We start from the raw sequence: 21193 nt of genomic DNA, 5'->3' as shown, positions 1-21193 counted from the left end.
AGGCAAATCCCATTTTAAAAGAATATCTTAAATCTGACAGGCATCTGCTCTTGGTCACTGGGGTTCAGAGAGGCATACCTGCAAATAGGAGAAGTAGAACCCACACATCCGCCTTCCTGTGGTCACCATTTCCTTACATCCCAAGCCAGCCGAGCGCTCAAGTCTTCCTTGAGGACCCAGACTCCAATCAGCCGCATCCTTTGGACCCATTCACAAACATTCATATTCATGCGGGGTTGGACTACTGAGTGGCAGCCACTCCAGGGAGTTCGAGGAGGCATGATGCCTTCACCAGAGGAAACCCACAGCTCATAAGGGCGAGGTGTAGATGGAACATTATCAGTCAGGGTCTGTCCCACTTATCTATCAGTGTGTAACGATCCACTCCGATCTTAGCAGCTTAAAGAAGCGATGATTTCCATATGTTTCATAGGATCTGTGGGACAGGAATCAGAAAGGGCTCAGCTGGACTTCTCTGGCTCCAGTCTCCCCCATACTGGCAGTCAGACAGGGGGTGTGGAAGCAGCAGGGGCTGGCCAGCAATCTCTCTCAGGGCTTCCCCAGGTCGTCTTTCTGCGGGAGCCAACTTGAGCTTCCTCACAGCATGGCAGTCTCAGGACAAACTAGGTACACAACCACCCAGGGCTCCAAAGGTGAGTGTCCCACGAGGGTCAAGCAGAAGCTGTATTATCTTTTAGGACTCATTCAGAAGTCACAGTGTCACTTCCTCTTGAGGAAGAATTGTCGGAGTCACACTGTAAGAAGAACACATGGGATGGGAGGTATTGTTTTAACCATCTCTGGAAAATACAGTCTGCAACAGGGTTCCAGCAGAGGCTTAACAAAGGCACTAGTTGCAAAGACACAAGCAAGGTATAGGGAAATAAGAGCTAAGTGAGGTATCCCGGCAGGGCTGGCAACAGAGAAATTGTCATGCCCCCATTTGGAAGGAACAGGAAGAGGGAAAGTTTCCGGGAACTCAAAGAGAAGGGCTCTCTGGAGAAGGTAGGTGCCCTGACCTCACTTGTCCCTCCCTCCAGTCTCCTGCCTGGGCTCCCCATTGGCCAAACCCAATAGGAAGCCCACACTGACCAACCTCTGGGAAGCAAAGCAGAATGGAGAAGAGTGGAGAGTGCATCTCCAGAGGCAAACAGAAGATGCCCAGCGGTAATAAATATCTGCAATACAAGAAAGATTATCATCTGATGCCAATAGAGAAGTATGTAACAGCAGTGCATTTCTGCAAGAGGGAAAGTCTGAGCCGTTGCTATGTAATGTCACAGAAATACAGACGTGGTGTAGAGGGAAAGTTCACATCCCCAGCAGTTCTCTGGATGTCTGGGGTCCCACCGTTTCTCCTGGGGCTTAAGAGGGTCCCGGGATGTTGGGAAGGGAGTTGTCCCCATGGGCAAGCCAGAGAGAACACACAAAGTCTCTGGGCACTAGCAGGAGTGTCCCTTGATGGATGGTCTATGGTGGTGGTCCAACAGGAAGGACAGATGATGTGGTTCCTCAGTATCAACAATGTGACGGGGCGACGGAGACCTGCTGGGATGGAGACTGGGTGGTCTTTGGCACTGTGTGGCCCCCCCCTAGAGCAGTGCTCCCATGACCCCTGAATGAGTCCTCTTCTGTCTGAGTGGTCCATCCGGGCATGGCTCTCATACTGAACTCCATCAACCTCTCTCCCTCATCATGTTCCCTCCAGCTCCCCTCTCCCCACAGCCAGAGAGTCTTGATCTAACCTGGGGGTAAGGGAGCCTGGTTTTTCATCTAGTCTTCCAAACTGGTTCTTTATCATACAAAATGCAAACTCAAAACTCCAGGTTCTTGTAGCTCCACATTCTCACCTTTTGAAACTCAAAAGCCAAGATCTGCATTCTGCATGTGTGTCCCTCCCTTGAAGCACACAGTATGGAAGTTTTAGGGGCTGGGGAGTGTCGCAAGGTACGCGGTGGTGGTGGTGGGTGGAGGGGTGTCATAGAACAAAAGTATGATCACAATTCAAACTAAGAGGTATAAGAACCCCAAATACCACTTAGGGGGTTGACCAGGAAATACTTCATTTGATTCTTCGAAGAATGGATAAGATTTCAACAGGAAGAGCTGGAGGAAGCATTCCAAGCAGACAAAAGAGAAGGATCGTGAAAAATAAAGCACATTCCAGAAAGGACAGTTTAATTTATAATGAGTGTAAGGGTGTTTGCACGTATTGGAAATGATTCTAGAACGGCAGGGTGAGGCCAGGTCGTGAAAGACCTTGAAGGAGACCTTTCGTGTTGCATTTAGAAAGCCACGGAAGGGCACGCACATGGGCAGGGTAACGGGGTCGGAGCCATGCTTTGGGAAGATGGGCACAGCAACAGGGTACAGGAGGTGGGCACAGTGGTGAGGGTGCTGGCCGCCATTTAGGTGTAAAATCATGTGCGCCTCACGCCCATGGCTCTGTCACCATCTGGCTTGCAAGTCCACGGGTTCAGCTGTGGTTTCTCCCCGATTCCAGACCTGTGTTTCAACTCCCTGCAGGGCATGCCCACCCACATTTCTACGTGCTCTTTAGCTCAACCCACTGAAAGACCAACTGTCATTCCCTCTTCCCCACTGCCCCCCATCTGTGGCTCCTCTCCGCACACCGGGCCCTGCATCTTCCCCTAGACGTGCTGAGGCTCCCAGGCCAGAAATCTCATTTTCCTCGACCTCCCCTCCTCCCCCGATTCCCTTCCCCGCCCCCGCCCCGTCCCCCCCAGCTCCGTGGCCCCTTGCACTCTTCGCTCACCGTAGGCAGATCCTTCCAAACCTCCCTTTCTTTCTTTTCCCACTGCCTCCATCTCCTTTTTATCCTTATTGGAGCTGTCAAGGTCAAGCCATCAGCGCTTCTCCCTCTGAGGATGGGTGTCCCTGCTTCTGAACTCAGGGCTCCTACGCTACTAGTCTTCTCTAAACACTAAATCTGGTCATGGTGTTTCCCCTTTTAAAGACTTCCTCTGACCATCCCACAGCCTATAGGATCAGGAAAAAATTCTTTTATCTAGCATGTAAAACCTTCAGAAGCTAACCCCACTTACTCTTCCAGCTTTGTCCCCTGTCCCTGGTGACAGGTAGGAGTTGCTACCTTGGCTCTCTGCTTTGGCCTGGAAGCAGCTGAGTGATGGGATTATACCCTAGCTGTTTGGATTGGAGAGGAAGAGCCTCCGGGCACAGGGAAATCCCAGATGTGTGCGTCAGCTGCGGGTGGCGCAGGGAGGGGAAATGAGACTCAGGAATATCTGCCACCCGGTCAAATAAGGAGGCATATGCTGCCAAAGAAATGTTTGAATTGTCCTATGTTTAAAGACTGGAAAATAGAGGCGCCTGGGTGGCTCAGGTCATGGTCTTGGGGTCCTGGGCTCGAGCCCCATGTACGGCTTCTTGCTCAGCGGGGACTCTGCTTCTCCCTCTCCCTCTGCCCCTCCCCCTGCTTGTGCCTCTCCCCCTGCTCCTGCTCTCTCTCTCTCAAATAAATAAATAAAATCACTAAAAGAAATAAAGACTAAGAAAGAAACAACAGATCGAGGTAAGATCTTATTCTCTGAGGGGCTGCCCCGGTGAGCCCTCAGATGGGTGTTGCTGCAGGTTCCTGCCATAGGACAAAGTAGAAGACTGGAGTTTCTTCCTGCAAGACTTAAAGCCACAGGGAGAGCTTGGGAGGGCAGGTGAACCTTAATAAACACACACTCTTATGAGGAAGAAAGAGAAGAAGGAACTCAGGGCCAATAGCATTGGTGATTCATAACTAATTAAATTGTTTTCTCTTCTCTCTCTGGCTCTATTAAACAAACATAGACGACCTTAGTGAAACACGTTTTGGCTAACTTTACTGTGTGCTGTTACCAGCACTAGAGTCAGGAGACCTGGCTTCCAGTTCCAGGTGTGTCTCTAACTAGCTGGGTGATCTTGGGTAGTCCTGGCCCTTCTCTGAGCCTCGGCTTCCCTATTTATATAACCAAAAGATTGAACTCATTAACACAAGTCCTTATATACTCAATTCCACAGTTCTTCAACTTTAGCCCAGTAAAATATTTCCCCTCTATTTATCTACCCCTGAATTTCACTTTTTTAAATTACTTCATTCTTCCTCTTTATTTTTTCTTTTCATTCTATCTGCTCAGCCAAGCAAGGCGTAAGACTTGTCCAGCCATTTTCCAGACTCTTGACTTGGGTTTACAGAGTATGTTCTGCCCACTAACTCTGTTCAGGAGTGGAACTTCCTTGGCTAGGACTCCAGCAGCCAACAGACCTTGGAACCTACCTGTCTAGGACCCTCTCCAGGCCTGAAGGAGATGAGACCCAGGGACTCTGATGCATGAGATGCCATGCTGGCTGTTACCAAAATGGTAGCATCCTCCAACAACCTTTCCCACTTGAATGATCCTATTTATGAAATTAATGTTTCACAAGGGAAAGTAAATTGAACAGTTATGTAAACTGCCAAAAACAATACACACACACAATACAGGGACCAAACTGAGGCCATGGTAGTCGTTCTGATGGGAAGGAGATCATTCTGGCAGCTCCCCAGCTCAGCAGTCTTGGGGCAGTCTCAATATTTTTACATCTACTTTCAAGATATTCTTGGACCCCTTCCAGGTAATGGACCCCATGATAAGGACCTTGATATTTATATGTTACCGAAGACCAGGATGTTTATTCTTCAAAGGCAAACATCTGGATGAATGAGGGAATTTTCACTTAAGAAATGATGTCTTGACATCACTTTAGCTCAGATGAAATGAGGAACCACTAACCACAACACCCAGGTACCCTTGAACAGGTGGCTAAGTGTACATGGCAGGATTTTTTCATAAGACAAGCCTGTGAATTTGCATCCCTATCTTATGATATTAAAGTGTGTCAGACAGACACCAGCTAAATCTAAAAGAAGCCGGAAAACTAATGCAAACTGAAAATGCCATGGACAATGGAGATATGCCATCCGTTTAGCCTTACTTTACTCACCAATCTCTGATGACATGAAAAAGGACCTGAAGAATGTTTTCAGACAGGTTGTATGAAATCTTTTTCTCCTAAGAATAGTCCTTTGCACATACAGGAATGTTCAGTTTCATTCATTAGCCCCACCTCTTGCTCACCTCTCTTCACCACCTCTGACCTCATCATTTGGCAATATTCGTTGAGCATCTGTTACGTGCCGGGCACTATGTTAGGATGGCACAAAGCGGAACCAAACACAGTCCTGACCTGGGAGGGCTTGTGGTCCAGTTGGGGACAACTACACTTAAACAAAAAATGGGAAATAATGAGACGTACTCCAAAAAAAAAAAAAAAAAAAAGACACATACAAGGGGAACTCAGTCCTATCAATCAAAGAGAATGGTCTGATTTTCTCAACAAACCATAGACTACCAGTGCCAGGAGAGACTTTACGGGTTATCTAATTCCAACCCCTTCATTTTACAAATTGTGCAGTTTTATTTTAAGATTTTATTTATTTACTTGAGAGAGAGAATGAAAGATAGCATGAGAGGGGAGAGGGTCAGAGGGAGAAGCAGACTCCCTGCCGAGCAGGGAGCCCGATGCGGGACTCCATCCCGGGACTCCAGGATCATGACCTGAGCCGAAGGCAGTCGCTTAACCAACTGAGCCACCCAGGCGCCCTACAAATTGTGCAGTTTTAAAGATAGGGTCAAGAGATTACTTCTTCTCTTTTCCTGGTTGATGATTTATTGTATGTTTCTCAAATAGTTTTTGGAGGTAGCTAGAATGAAATCGTAAATATACCACGGAAAGAAATCCATTTTGTTTTCCAGCCAAAAATACACAAGGTAGATCTCATCAACATTTGTTAGGCAAAAAGATGATTATTCTCCTAAGATTGCTATTCTCCGTTCCCCATCATTTGCTTTGTCTGTGTACTTTAAAGTCGTTTCTTATCCCACCTTCCTACCACTGCTCTTAACCACTGGGATCCTTCATAGAAAACTCATCATTATACTTACTGCATTTCCTACATTTGCACAGCCCTTTGGAGTTTAAAAAGTATTTAAAAGGCATTGTCTCCATTTTGAGAGTCAAGTTGCAGGTTTCATCACTTTAGAGGGAGGTGATAAGTATGAGGAGGTTCAGAATGGAGCTAAGCACATGACCACAGGGTCAGGGAACAAGACCTACAAAGCCAGGTGAAGGGCGCCAGGATGCCTGGGACTGCTCTGGTGGACGAGGCAACCATAGGAGTTGCTGCGGAACAGATTTCAAGTCCATGAAGCCCAGTGAACTGGAAAGAAGCAAGTCAACAAACACTTAGTGAATAACTCCTCTGTACAGGGCACCAGGCTAAGTGGTTCCAAAGATGAATAAGGAAGGCACTCCTTTCAAAGAATGTTTTGGATTGCTGTATGATCTCCTTAAGCCACAGGGCGTAGAAGGCATGAGTGAGCAGAAGCCACAGGGCGGAGAGAAGTAGGTGCACCAAATTCCTGAGGTGTGACCAGAGCTTCTCCAGTGGGTTTGGAAGCATCCCCAGCTAGTGACACAGGGAACGAAAGAAGGCACCAAGTCTCCTCGCTGGATGGCCAACACAACCACTGGACACAGGTGGACGATAACCTGTCACAGGAGTGGTAGACTTGAACCCCTCTCCATGAATACCTTGTAGGTTGAACCGAGGGGCTGTGCCTCATTTCACAGCCGTTAAGTAGATTCTCATGAGTGAGTTTCTACCCACTTCATAGACAATGGGATTTTAATGACGTTTACGTAGGCTGAGAGAAGGCAAAAGGACCATTTGTGTGATATTTAAAACTTGGGGCTCCATGGCTGGGCGCTAGTGGGGAAGCAGAGGCACAGATAAAAGGAGCTGAGCGGATGACTGCAGAGGGGGCTAGGGAGGGTCCGGCCGGCAAGACTGACAGACAAGCGGCTGATTTCAAGTACAGGATGGGTAAGAAGAAATTTCCCCGGAATCTCTCAAATCAACATTAGAAGGGAATGGAGGTGGGCCGGGGATCACAAACCAACCATGAAGGCAGCAACTTCAGAAAGAAGGGACAAGTTTGGAATTCGCTTAATACAGACATTGGACTAGTGGTTGAAGCAGCAGACCCACCAGGCAGCGCTCCCTCCACCTGGACTGCAGGTTCTTCCGTACTCCTTTAAAATAGCCCCTGGCTCTGCTTACCAGATTGGCAGCACCCTCAAGGCAGATGGTGGGGGGAGGGGGGGTCTCTGTTCGTAGGCCCTAGGCCCTACCTCACCTCCCAGCCTCCTTTCCCACTGCTCCTCCCCTAGCCACGCTGCTTCTCTCCTCCACAGCCGCTGTCTAGACCCCTGCCTGCTGGCATCCTCCCCATCCTTGCAAACTCACCTCCCATGCCACCTCCTACCAGAAGCCCCTCCTGATCCATCCCCCAGAGGGTCTATGCTCCCTCCCCATAGCATGTGCTTCTTCACGACACTTTCATTTCATCCTGTATTACAACAATTTGTGTGCTTGTCTGAGCTCCTACCCCACTCCTCCTCAGAGAACTTCAAGGGCAGTGACCAGGGCTCTTTCATCTACGTATCTGAAGCACCAGGGCAGGAACCCGGGTGTCACAGATGCTCAGCTACAGCCAATGTATACCTGGGACAAAGCTTCTGTGAGTCTTCAGAGGTTGCGAGCTGGGCTCTGTCGTCAGACAGCTCATACCCTAACACTTGCCTCTGTCATTGCCTAGAGCCCTAGGGCAAGAGATTTCATTGCTGTGCCTCAGTTTTCTTATCTGTAAAAAGAGCATAATAGGATCTACTCAAAGGGACTTTGTGGTGGTCTAGGTAAAATCCCTAGCATACTGTCTGGACACACTGAGTATTTAATAAAGGTAGGGAATGATTAGGAATATGGGACAGTAGGAGCATAATCTCCTTCTGATTTCCAAGAGTGTTCTAACTCATTTGTGCTACATTTCCACCCGGAAGACTTTGTCTTCTTTAAAGCACAGTTGCACCTAGCAGCTCTGTATCATTTCAGTGCTGTTAGAAAAGCTCGCTGCACATGCACAAGAACACCAGTAGGCAGGCTGTTAACAGGTTCAGAATAACCAAGTCAAAGAGATTTTCCACGAAGCAATTCGCCAATCCATCCCCTCATCAGACACGCGCCGCTGTGAGCTCGCTAAGTACCACGAGGCCTCCAGAAATAAACATGAAATGAAGTGACATCCTGCCCTCCTGTTCATCACGGTCTCCTGAGCAAAAGCCATCAATGTCCAGCGAGTGCCATACAGGAGGGCTGTGAGAATCCCAAGAGGGAAGGAGCCACCTCTGTGCATCCAAAGGACATTTGTGGTTGGGGGGAGGGCAATACCCAGGGCAGGCTTAAAGGGGAAGCGACGATCGAGCTGGACCCTAACAGGTAGGTGGGAAGAAGTGTGTCAGAAAGAGCAGGTAGAAGCTATTCCAGGTACAGAGAGCAACTTGTGCAGAGGGACAGAGCCCTGACTGTCCACACTTAGAAAATGGTAAGGCCAGCAAGCCCAAAGGGCCCTGAAAATCAATCCACGTTATTCTAATACTCATGCAGACTTTATTGCAAATAGAAACATTTCTATCGAATTAGGTGTGCTTCCCAGAAGAGATCATCTTATTGCTAAAATAAATGTCCTTTCCTTATTTGTTCCCAAATAATTTGATGGTTACTTTTCTGAGGTACATTTTTGATTTCTGTTGGAAAAAGAGTGACTTCAGCAAGTCCCTTTGGGCCCAGGAGAGAAAACTAAGGCAGCCCGGGATCAGAACGATTTAGTCAGCTTGCGCTAAGAGCGACCCTTTCGTGTTCGCTGGACTACTCCAACACACAATGATTTTGGCTCTTCAAAGCCAGCAAAGAGATAACCCAGGGTTCCCAAACTCAACAGGAATAGGCACAGTACTCATTATTTCCTGTTGCGTTTGTTCCTTCGATTATTCTTTAAGCAATGGAAGGAAAATGCAGCCAGAGGCCTCCTTCTGGGAGGGGAGGAGGAAATTTTGTTCATAACTTTGCTGGGAGATTATTTGGCCAAATGCAGTGACTGGAGGTCAGAAAATGCTTCTTCTTTCTAGTACAGAGAGGAGGTGAGACAAAGTCTTGGCGGCCCCAGAGAAAAAAGAAACACACACACACTTTATGTCGAATTAGACTTAACTCCCATTTCTCGACGTGGAATTGTAATCTTAAAGATATTACAGAGGCAAAGCTAAGGTCTCATGACACTGTGCAGTATCTGTCAGTGATGTGTGGTCTCTACCAAATTAACTATTTAAGCGGCCTTTGTCCAGAATTGACGAGTAGCTCTTTCCCTCAATAAGCATCATGGCCTGTTGGAATTAGAACTATTGTTTCTTTTCCTCTTGGTCTCAGGGCCTGGGTGGGGCTGAGGATCCTGAGTTGCAGGCTATCATGGAGAACCAGCCCTTCCTACGGTTGGTTGCTCAAGCCAATACATTCTCTGTGATGGCTTTAAATGTGCTATGGAGAACCGCACCTGTCAGTGTGAGCTTGAATAAATCACTTCTCTCTCCTAAACCTCAGATTTCTCATCTGTTACAAGGAGTTATGGCAGGGTGGGAGTGAAGACTAAGCTACCGTGAGATTCTTAAAATTTTCTCATTTAATTGATCTGAAAAGGAGACTCCATCATTTTGGTTTAAGGATATTTCGTGGGGGACAGGAGAATTGTGGTTCCTTGAGTTCCCTAGCAAGAGACCACAGTGATTATGGGGCAGACAGGGTTAACCCAGCAGGAAAGACTGCTACGCAGACACTGTGACCTGCTTTCCAGGACCAGAAATATTGCAAATTTTAAACTTGTATTATGGAGGTGTGCTAGGGGGGAAAGAATGCAGACAGAATAAAAGTCTGAGATGAGAGTCTAACCACTAAACTAACTCACTGAGATTGTGACCAGGGCACATTCATCTTAAGTCCTCAGTTTACCTGTGGGGGGAATGAACATGAAGGACAGATCCTAAGAAGGCCCGGATGGCCCATGCCTACTGGTATCCCCTCCCGTCAAGTGTGGGCAGGACCTGGGACTTATTTCTAACCAATGGAATCTGTCGAAGGTAGAGGGATGTCACTCCCAGGTTCATATTACATAAGATGGTAACACTCACCTTACTAGCAGCCTCTCTACTAACTGTCTCCCTTGCCCATTTCGATACACTAAGTTGCCATATAGAGAGGTCCCCGGGACAGGGAACTGAGGATGACCTCTGCCTGGTAGCCTGCAAGGAGCCCTCAATCTGAAAACCCTCAAGGAACTGAATCCTGTCAACGACCACATGAACTTGGAAGTGGATCCTTCCCCTGTCAAGTTGCAAATGAGACCCCAGCCCCAGCCAATACCTGGATTAGAGCCTTATAAGAGACTCTAAAACAGGGGGCCTGGCTAAGCTGTGCCTGGACCCCAGACCCACAGAAACCATGAGATAATAAGTGTATGTTGTTTGAAGCCACTAAGTTTGTGGTAATTTCTTATATGGTAATAGATAGCTAATACAATGATGCAGTTGAAACCTGACATCACGTGAGTGGGATAATTATATTCTTATGTTATCAGCATTACACACATAAATAAAACTATTCCATTATGACATAGACAAACACATTGTAAGCTGCTGTCACTGTGCAGGGTTGAGAATAATTTATCTTTCAAGAACTCCTAGGGTACCTGTTCTATATTTAGATTCTTATTTAATCAGGCCTCATTTCTAGGCTTCGTCCTGCTGATTGCAAACAGCATACTCTCTCTCTCTCTCTCTCTCACACACACACATACACACATACACGTCCACGTTCACACACAGGTCCTACATTACACTGAATTTAATTAGGGATCAACCTGAAATAAAATGGCTCCAGCAGCAGAAAAGAGGCCTCCTCTGAGACAGAGTCTAAGGACATGAAGCGAGAGGCTTTGGCATCATTATTTGGTAGCGTTGGTTCTGAGAGAGAGGGTCAGGTAGAAAAATCTGCCAAAGTGAATGAAGCCTGAGGAAGAATTAGTCTAGTGGGGGAGCCCCATTTTTCAATAAAAAATAGGGCCGCTTGTATTTTAATAGCAGCTAAAGATATTGGGCTTCATTTTATGTACAGATTTGCTCAGAGAGTGAAAGAGCACTACTAAAGCTGTATGTTATCTGCCACATTTTGTTCCTTTCCAAGCCTGCCTTCCTGGAATCCTGACATCCTCTATAAATAAAATCAACACTATGAACTGCCTCATTCTGGACAGGAAAGGAACAGGAGCAAAGTTTGGCTAGTGTCTGAGGTGGCTGGTGGCTGTTTGGAATGTTCCAGAGTGGTGCTGAGGAAATATGGCCCACACACGTCCAGGATGAGGTGGGGCAAGTCTGTATGTGGAATGCAAGGGCCTTTGGTGCTGGTAAGGAGCCTGATGCTTTGTGTTCCAGCGGAGTTTGACAGGTGCTGCCCCGCAGGAGACCTGGGAGCAAGATGCGACAGGGGCCTGAGGAAGTGCAGACATTCTGAGACGGGCACAAGGCTTGGGGTGCTCAGTAAATGTTTTCCAATGAGTGAATGAAGCATTAATTAGTGCCCTTAGAGGCCCAGGAGCTACACTTCCCCCAGGAGTCTCCCCTAGGGCTTCCACTGTGTCTTCCAGGGAAGAGTGAGGTCCACCACTGCCCTTCACCGAAACTCCAGGCAGCACAGGCGGGCAAGAGTCATGAAATGTCCCAATATAATCTCATAAGGACAGGGCCAGGGGCCGGGGGGGGGGGTATGGAGCCTGGGGGAATTTCTGGCGACACCTCCAAAACCCTAGCAAAAGGCTGACTTAGACAACGGAGTTGTGGACCTTTCTTGATGAACTGACTGAAGCTCTAAAAGTCCCCTGCTGCTTGTGACCGACCAGGGGCCTTGGACTTCAGCGCTAAGACAGTGGGAGGCTGGGACGCCTGGGTGGCTCAGTTGGTTAAGCATCTGCCTTCGGCTCAGGTCATGATCCCAGGGTTCTGGGATCGAGTCCCACATTGGGTTCCCGGCTCAGTGGGGAGCCTGCTTCTGCTTCCCCCCTGCTTCTCCTTCCGCTCCCCCTGCTTGTGCTCTTTCTGTCTCTCTCTCTCTCTCTCTCTCTCTCTCTCTCTCTCTCAGACAAATAAATAAATAAAATCTTAAAAAAAAAAAAAAAAAGAGTTGGTTAAGACAGCGCGAGGTGCCCCTCCTTCTTCAGGAGGCGTGCCCTGCACACAGGCTCTGAGCCCAGCGCTTTGGGGCATCTGGCCCAGCCGGGAGGCCGCGGCGGGCGGCTCGCCACAGCCCAGGGGCTCGGGGCCGCCGGCCTTGGCTCTGCGGCCCCTGTGGCGGCGGCGGGACCCCCCAGGGGCGCAGGGGGGTGCGGCGCAGGGATCCGGGCCCGCCTATGTGTGGCCCGCGGCCTCCTCCTGCAAAGATTCCCCCCCCGCCCCCCGCCGAGGCGCCATACCTGGCCCTTTGTCACCAGCTGCCAAAAAATTCAGAAAATCAAATGTATTTCCCGACGGCAGCTGCCGCCGGGTCGCCCCTCCGCGCAGCCAGGTAGCTTAACCCGCGGCATCCCGGCCGACGCTGTGAAGGCAGGCTCCGCGGGCGCCCCGGTTCTCTCCACAACCACCGCCAGCGAGCCCCAAAACATTGGCTTCCCAAGCGTCCAGCCTGTTAAAGGGATACCTCATAGGCATCTTGAGTTCGGAGGGTGTGTTTCCTTTTTTCCCCCCTCGGCAATGAACAGATGCATGAGAAGTCCGTTGCTTACCAGCCCAGCGCTGTCCTCGCTCTCGCCCCGACAAGTCCAATTTCCTCTGGAGTTTTCAGCACCACCACCTCCTAGGACTCCATGGCCAGAGTCTTCCCGAAGCCATGGGCTGATCTGAAAATGCCCCTCTTAGGCGGGATTCTCCGGAGTCTGGGGCACCTGAAGATGAAAAGGCATTACCATTATCCTCCTTGATTAGGTTAATATTTCCTGAAATGAATCCAAAAGAGTGTCTTGCAAAATTTTTCGGTTTTTTGTTTTCTGGTGATTGAGTGGGAAAATAAATGTCCTTTTTTTTTTTTTTTTTAAGAAAACCAACAAAAGAAAAAAGGCAATCTAGAGTAGGCACATGCTTACAACACATATCCCCTACATTCTTTTTCTCTGCTCCTAAAGTAATGTTTAGGAGAGATGGCTATGCACAAACCTATCAACAAATGATGAAAGTACAGTAATATCTTCCCACAAAAACAGTCACAAGTAGGGGCACCTGGGTGGCTCAGTGGGTTAAGGGGCTGCCTTCAGCTCAGGTCATGGGGGGGGTGGCTTCCAGTAGTTGGGCTCTCTGCTCAGCGGGGAATCTGCCTCTCCCTCTCCTTCTGCCCCTCCCCCTGCTCTCTCTCTCAAATAAATAAATAAAATAAAATAAAAAACAGTTACAAAGAGCATCATAATTTGTACCCTCAGTATAAAATACTACACAGCACAATAATTTGAATTATACAGTGTGAAGCAAAGAAATCGATAATAGAATTTGGTCCATTGCTTGCAAATTATGCATGGTATAAAGCTTTCGCAAACACTAAAAAAATAATAATGATCTATAGGGCTTAAGCAGAAGCCTTTTCTTCTCTACCTCTTTTTTTTGTTTGTTTATCGTGAAGACTTAGAGATGCCACTCGGTTGTTCTGTGACTAAAGGAAGCAAATATAAATCAATGCCACATTTGCTAACAGACAGCATTCCTCTTTTTACACACATCTGTGTGTCTCCTTGCACGCATGCATACACACACACACCCTACATGAACGCTTGGCCCACTGAGCTTCCCCATAATTTCACAAAAGAGTAACTCTAATGTTTTCTGCTTCGTAGGGAGCCGGTGGGCACGGCCGTGGATTGGATACCTACACCAGAAAAGGGCCGAGAGGCGTAATCAAATAAGGGAGCCACTTGAACTGAACTCTCAGCAGGAGCAGGAGGGAGGCCTGGAGAGGTTACAGGTACTTTTTATCCAAACTCGCAGGAGAGCACCAACTTCCTGCTGCTAGAAATTTGTCTGCAAATTTTTTCCTCATTCAGATGGGGAGCTGGGGTCCAGGAGACACCGGTTTGATATGATAACTTGATTAAGGCTGGGACAGATGACATGGAGCACCAAGTCGGCTCAAAGGAATCTGTGCTCTCCTCTTTAACCTCTCCTTGGGAGCCTACAAATTATATCTATTAATGGATCAGCCCCCTGGCATCGCACAAATACGATGTCTGCTTAAATGTGTGTCAATCATTCACAGGGACCTTTTGCAGGATTCTCACCACATTTCCACTTCTCTTTCCCCTTTAAAAAAAGTTTAACCTGTTGGCTTGTTCTGACAATGGCTCACGGCCCGCCTCCTCTTGGTGAAATCACTTTGGAGGGAGAAGTCGAGTTTGTCTGCCAAAGTGTTCAGAGAATCGTTGAAATGGGCCTGGGGCAGCTGGAACGTGTCCAGGGGAGGGACCTACAAGGAGGAAGGGTTTGGAAACCATGTTCAATGAAGCATGGATGGAAAAACTGGGGATTAGCGTAGAGAAGAGAAAACACAGAGCGAACTGGAGATCTGAAGAAGTAGCTTAGGGGAAGAAGGATGGGAGTTTTCCGTGGGCCCTGAGAGAGCCCAGGGAGAGACAGGCATTCACAAAGTGCCAGCAAAGTGCCTGAATGAGAAATGGGCCACGTGCTGGGGCCGCCCCAGGCGGATGGGAGGAGACCTGTAGTGCGGCCACAGCTGAGGAATCACAGCTTCCTTCCCTGGGTCTGAGCCGGGAGACAGCCACTGAAAGGGGGGAAACTTCAGCTACAAATACTGCAGGGGGTTTAATTGAGGGTTAATTGAACAGACGATGTAACGTAGAGATTTGTAAGTGTACAGTTCAATGAGTTTTGACAAGTGTAACCTCCACCCCAGTCAAGACATAGAACATTTCCATCAACCCAGAAACTTCTCTTGTGCCCTCTTTCCAAGGCAATCCCCACCCCCCCACCCCCACTCCACTCTCAGGCAAGCACTCTTCCTGTTTCTATCACTCTCCATGAATTTGATCTCTTCTAGAACTGCCTTTAAATACAAGCATTCAGTATGTACTCTTTTGCATCTGGCTTCCTTCACGTAGGATGCTTTTAAGATTCATCCATGTAAGTTTGCTCCTTTTTATTGCGGAGTAGTATTTTCTAGTAAGGATATAATGAATTTTGTTTGCCCAATCTCCTGCCGATGGACGTTTGGCTTGTTTCTGGTTTGAGGCTATAACGAACACAGCTGCTATGAACAGCCTCACACAATTTTTCATTGCTGGGTAGTGTATATTCCAAATGCCATTTTTTTAAAGATTTTATTTATTTTGGCATAGAGAGAGAGTACAAGCAGGGGGAATGGCAGAGGGAGAGGGAAAAGCAGGCCCCCTGCTGAGCAGCGAGCCCGATGAAGGGCTCGATCCCAGGACCCTGGGATCATGATCTGAGCCGAAGGCAGACACTTAACCATCTGAGCCACCCAGGCGCCCCCCAAATGCCATTTTGAACAAGACCGCAAAGCAAGAAAAGCCCGAGGTCATGGGAAGTGCGGTCTTTAGTAAGCAAGAGTTTGGGGATTTCGTTTCTGGCTGTCTGTGTCCTCCCAGAAAAGCACAAGTTGTATCCCCATCCCTCCCACTGGTGAGCAGGAGGCAGACACCAGCACCAGTCCAGGGCAGCCTGCGGTCTTTCATGAGCAAGAATATCAATTTCAGCAAAATGGGTAGTGGCCATCATTCGCGTTGACTCAAAACATTAGAATTCACATCTACAGAGCTCTCCCTATATGCTAGGTCCCATGCATGCGCGAGTTGCGATGGGGAAGAGAGGGATGAATTTGAATTTGATGAGCCTCTGACTCTGAAGTGCTTGCAGTCTGAAAGGAGAAATAAAATGGGTAATAAATTATGAAACCATAACTTGGTGTTCAACAAACACTTATGGGTCAGCTGCTGTGTGGGTATGTCGCGGATGCGGTCAGACAGCCTTAGGAGAGAAAGCTGAACGCCCTCCTCTCAGCGCTGGAAAAAGAGCCTCCCACTCTGGGAGGGTGAGTCCCATCCAGAGAGGAGTACCTTGGGCCAAGGGACAGATTGGATCCGGACTTGAAACTGTTATTTGAGAACCCAGATCTGCTGTATCACCTTGGGACACAGACTCTGTCTATGCCAGCTGTTGCCATGTGTACTCACGGCCTCACTTCGGGTGGTCCTGAGAATGACTTTGGCACTAAGGCTTTGAAGGTCACATCAAGGCCATCAAAACACAGAATACTGGTGCTGGATGTCCCTTTAGAGTTTATCGTCCACTCTGTCCCTGGGACAGATGGGGAAACTGAGGCCCATGCTAAGAGAAATGGCTTCCTCAATGTCCCAGGGCAAAAATGGTTTCCTTCCAGTACATCCATTCTTCTGCTGTATCAGTCTACCATTTATCATAAAATTATTGTATGACAGAGACCTACTTATAATGCTGTTATTGGAGGGATAAGATTAGCACATTTCTATAGTCTCAGCGGGTTAATCTATCAGACTTCGCCTGTGAACAGCTGTTACACTTGGAGAAACATATTTTAATCCAAAAGTTATCTAAACTGTGATAAAACGTAGACCACATTATGATAGGGCCCTATGTGATTTGGACTCATTTATTTTCTATGCGAAGTTGTTTATTTTTTTATTTGTTAGGCTTTTGATTTATTTCCACTCATTTTTCTATGCACAGATTTGACAACTGTATTATTAGAGAATACTGTATACTCTACTCTATATTTTGCTTTTTTGCATAGAATAAAGCTTCCTTACTTTGGCCAAACCACTCTGGCCTTTAAAAACATTGGTGTATATTGTATACCACAAGGAGGAACAAAAAGTTGTGAATATATTGAATATATCTTCCAAACAGTTATTAACAGACTTCTTTAAAAGAAAAAAAGACATGAATTTGGAGTTATGCAAATTTGGTGGAACTTCATTTAAAATTAATTTGCAAATCAGAGGAACAAAGAGCAATGTTCATGATTCTTGCTTTGTGATTTTTTTTTTAGTAATACTAAAAGTTATGAAGTCGTTTGTAACATGCACACTTTAAATTTTTCAAAACATCTTTATATCTTTTTTTTAAAGATTTTATTTATTTATTTGACAGAGAGAGACACAGCCAGAGAGGGAACACAAGCAGGGGGAGCGGGAGAGGGAGAAGCAGGCTTCCCGCCGAGCAGGGAGCCCGATGCGGGGCCTGATCCCAGGACCCGGGGACCACGACCCGAGCCGAAGGCAGACGCCCAACGACTGACCCCGGGGCCCCCTCCTAGTCACTTATCTTTTTTTTTTTGCTGGAACTTCAGACAAAATGGGCAAGGCATGTGTTATCTCCATTTTGCAGATTAAGAAAAGAGAGGCCTCGAGATAAGTGACTTGTCCATGTTTACTTAGATAATAGGTCCACAAGGTTTCCACCACCCCACCCTTTGCCCGCAGAGCGTTGCAGCGCCATGCGCCAGCCCCTCCAGCGCGCTAAGTGAGACCCAAAGAACAGCACCATTCATAGATCAGTTCCTTTGGGAGTTAATCATGACATCTGTGATCACAGAAAATTGTTTTTAAACACATAATATTCATTTCTATATGTCTTCTGCCAGAACAGGGTTAACTACTTAATGTGGGACCAGTGCAAAATGAAAGCATTGGGCCTCTCGTCCAAAAAGCAGGAAAAAAAGTGACTTTAAACGTGCCAAAATATAAAGCTCTTCCCTTCCTTCTGTGGTTTCTCTCTCAACTTGTCGTGGTGATTTTTATTTGCTATTTAATGTCATTTTAAGTAAAGAGAAATCAAATTTTTAAATCATTTGCATGAGTTTTACCATGCATCTACAGATTGTACAATGCCAGTTTTCAATGCAAATATAAGAGCATCTAACCCCTACGCAGTCACCAAAATGCAGAACTTTGACTTTGTGGCCCATACATGCATATGTGTGCTCTTCTTTCCAGAACAGTGGAAGTGCTATTCAACACTAACCCAATTGTTTTTATGCCATTCCGTAGTACACACACATTCTCCCAATCCCTCTCCGCCTTTGGTTCACCGCAGAGGCTGCCGGGAAGGCAGACATCATCCTCTCTCCCCCTTTCGTTGCCTCATGGCCTTCAGCGTGAATGACTGGCTCATATGAGCAGGAAGGATATGACGGGGCTCCCTGGTCAGCCGTGTTTCGTAGAAGCCATTGCCTTCTTTCGGCATCCTTCCGTTCTGGTTTGAACAGAAAGCACAGCCTCTCCGGGCCACGGGCGCCCCACTCAGTGGCGACACAGGGCACCTAGCTTGCTGGGACTTTCACTGAATTCCCGCAGGGAGTACATGGAGGACGCTCTGTGCAGTGGGGCAGCAAGGAACTGCGTGGACAGGCAGAGTGCACGTACCACCCTTGCCCTCCCGTTTTATTGGACTTCACTTATAAACAGAAATTCAAAGATGAAAGTATGAAGAATGTCAAGATAGTGACAGCACAGCATTAAACCACGCCCCTTGGAGCAGAGTCGGCTACCACTGTGCAGATCACGTGCCCAAGACACCAGCCCTGGTCAGAAACCAAAGTCAGCTTTGATTGTTACCAGTCTAGAGGCTCTGAGGGTATGCACATGTCTCTCAGGCCTGAACCGCAGCCAAACTTGTAGATGAGTGCCAGGGTGCACCCCCTTCCTCACAACGCCCCTGGAACCAAACCGATAAGGCCCAGGGAGGCACTCCCCTGTAGGGAAGCTGGACTATCCAATACGGCGCCGTGTAGCAGCCGTCTGCCTGCCGCTGGGTGACTTGGGGCCGAGGAAGGAAGGAGTGGATATGAATCAACCTGGCACAGCCAGAGTCCAGTGAAAGGAGAAGTCGTGTCCAGGAAATGCTATCATGACCAAAAGTTAAGGAGGAAATCCAAAATGTCACCATAATCTAGCAGTGCCATTCTCTCCCTAAAACAAAACACAGGCCTTCAACACGCTCCTCTCTGAAGATGTCTCCCTGGCACGCACACACACGCACACACCAGGACGTACCATCCTGGAACAACTGTGGTCGAGCGGGGAAAGTCAGGGGGACCTCCGTTCTGGCCACAGCTCCTTTCCGTTCTCGAGGCATGACTCTGGTCGGGTCACCCAAGTCCCCTGCAAGCTCAGCTGTCTAAGCGGTGTCATGAGAACAGCGATTCCTAACTCGGAGGTAGGCTGTGCGGGAGAAGGAACCTCAAGAATGTCCACAAAGCAGGTTGTGAGCCGAAGAGCGCGTGTGCGTTGCACGGGCACGTTGGTATCCTGTGTACAAATGGTGTATATCACATACAGACGCCATCAGGAAATTTCACTCTGGGGCAGAGTGATTTACAAAGCCTGCTCAGAAGTGGAGTCGATTAAGGTCAGCTTTCTATGTTGCTAAACAACAGGGGATTCTGGGTTCAGTAACGTTGAAAGGCAGGCCCAACACACCCCTTGAAACCGGGCTTTTGAGAGGGTTCAAAGGAAGGGGAAACAAAAGCCTCTCTTTGTGATGTTTTCACTCTTCCTTCATTGTCCTCCTTCACCCTCCAAGGGCCTTCATGTAAAGAAAGGGGCTGCTAATGTGGCGAGTGGGAGTTTAAAATTGTCCTGGGCCAACAATGTTGGCACATTCTGCCGGGCCTCATTACAGAATCATCTGAAATGCTTGAGAAGTGTTTCCCACTCATTAGCATAAATAGCAGAAAAACTCTTTCACAAACAAAGCAGGTTCCATCTGCCCCCAGTATGTCCTCACCTTGACTTCAAATGGCCAGTCCCTCCCCCAGTACAATACCGGGGGCACCGGCCTCCGAGGCCCCAAGCACCCCACTTCAGAATGGCATTCAGGGAAATATCAACATGGTAACCTGCATGTTTATTCATTGGCCAGTCCCTGCTTTTAATGGAGTCCCTTCCCCATTGTGGACACTTGATTCTTTCACAGACCTAAAGGGAGAGGTTTCCTTTCCGAGGGGCTGGGGTCCTTAGCAACCCACACCTTGTGAGTGGGTTGACCAGGCTCTAATTAGGTTTGTTCTGCCTTTTTTGGCGCAAGCATATTTTGTCAGGTATTCTGCTCTGGGATTAAAGAGTCATTAATCACCCCGGGCTGACGCTGACAAGGCGGCTTTTACAATGAAGTCCACTTTCCTGGTGTCGGCTGGAGCCAAAGCCGGAGCTGTTTTGCATTACATTGCAGAAGAATGTAGTGGCTTCTTCTCCCCAGTCCACCTCCGAGGACATCTATCATGGACTCCAGTCCTGTCGGAGGCCGGTGCCAGGGGCAGAGATAGCATCTGTCTCGCAGTCAAATGGTGCGAACAGCAGCTGGGTGGAGTCGGTTCTGGGAAGGGCATTTCATAGAACAAGATTAGAGCACGGCAGAGTTGGGGTGGGGTGGGGGACCTTCGTCACCAGCCACACGGCCCCACATTTTGCTGAAGGTAACACTGAGGCTCGGGAAGGGAGAGCGACTTGCCTAAGGATGCTCAGCAAGTCGCCGTGAGAGCCAACACTAGAAAGGGATCTCACTGCTATCACCCTCATCACTTCTGAACCCAATTCTAAACTTTTATAACTATTTTCAGCATCCTCGATACTGTTGTATTCGTCAGGTCAGAGCACCCTGAGTTCTTAAAAGGAGAAAGGAAGGAAATCATTTTCCTTTAACAAGTACAGTCAACCCTTGAACAACGTGGGTCTGAAATGTGAAGGTGCACTTACACAGATTTTTTTTCAACAAGTATAGTACTGTAAATGTAGTTTCCTCATGATTTTCTTTTTTTTTTTTTCTTTTCTCTCTCTCTCTCTCTGTCTCTCTTTTTTTAAGTAGTCTCCACGCCCGAAGTGGAGCCCAATGCGGTGCTTGAACTCATGACCCTGAGATCAAGACCTGAGTTGAGATCAAGAATGGGACGCTTAACTGACTGAGCCACCCAGGAAAATCACTTCCTTGCGATTTTCTTAATAACATTTTTCCTCTAATTTAACTTATTGTAGGAATGCAGTATATAATACATATAACATACAAAATATGTGTTAATCGAATGTTTATGTCGTGGGTAAGGCTTCCGGTCAACAGTAGGCTGTTAGCAGTTAAATTTGAGGGGAGTCAAAAG

The 21193-nt window shown here is 47.7% G+C and overlaps 1 long non-coding RNA gene across 1 annotated transcript in view; it reads right to left on the bottom strand.

Annotated features, from left to right (window-relative positions):
- The window catches only part of LOC112827772 (uncharacterized), a 43605-nt gene that overhangs the window by 10870 nt on the left and 11542 nt on the right, over window positions 1–21193 (bottom strand). Inside the window, exon 2 of the long non-coding RNA XR_012379066.1 lies at window positions 12774–12932. This is a non-coding gene — a long non-coding RNA (uncharacterized lncRNA). The remainder of the gene's footprint in view (window positions 1–12773; window positions 12933–21193) is intronic.

This window comes from Callorhinus ursinus, unplaced genomic scaffold, assembly GCF_003265705.2.
Source record: "Callorhinus ursinus isolate GAN/ISIS: 27379988/994484 unplaced genomic scaffold, GSC_fseal_2.0 scaffold1, whole genome shotgun sequence".
Lineage (NCBI taxonomy): Eukaryota > Metazoa > Chordata > Mammalia > Carnivora > Otariidae > Callorhinus > Callorhinus ursinus.
This window is presented reverse-complemented; position numbering and strand designations above follow the sequence as displayed.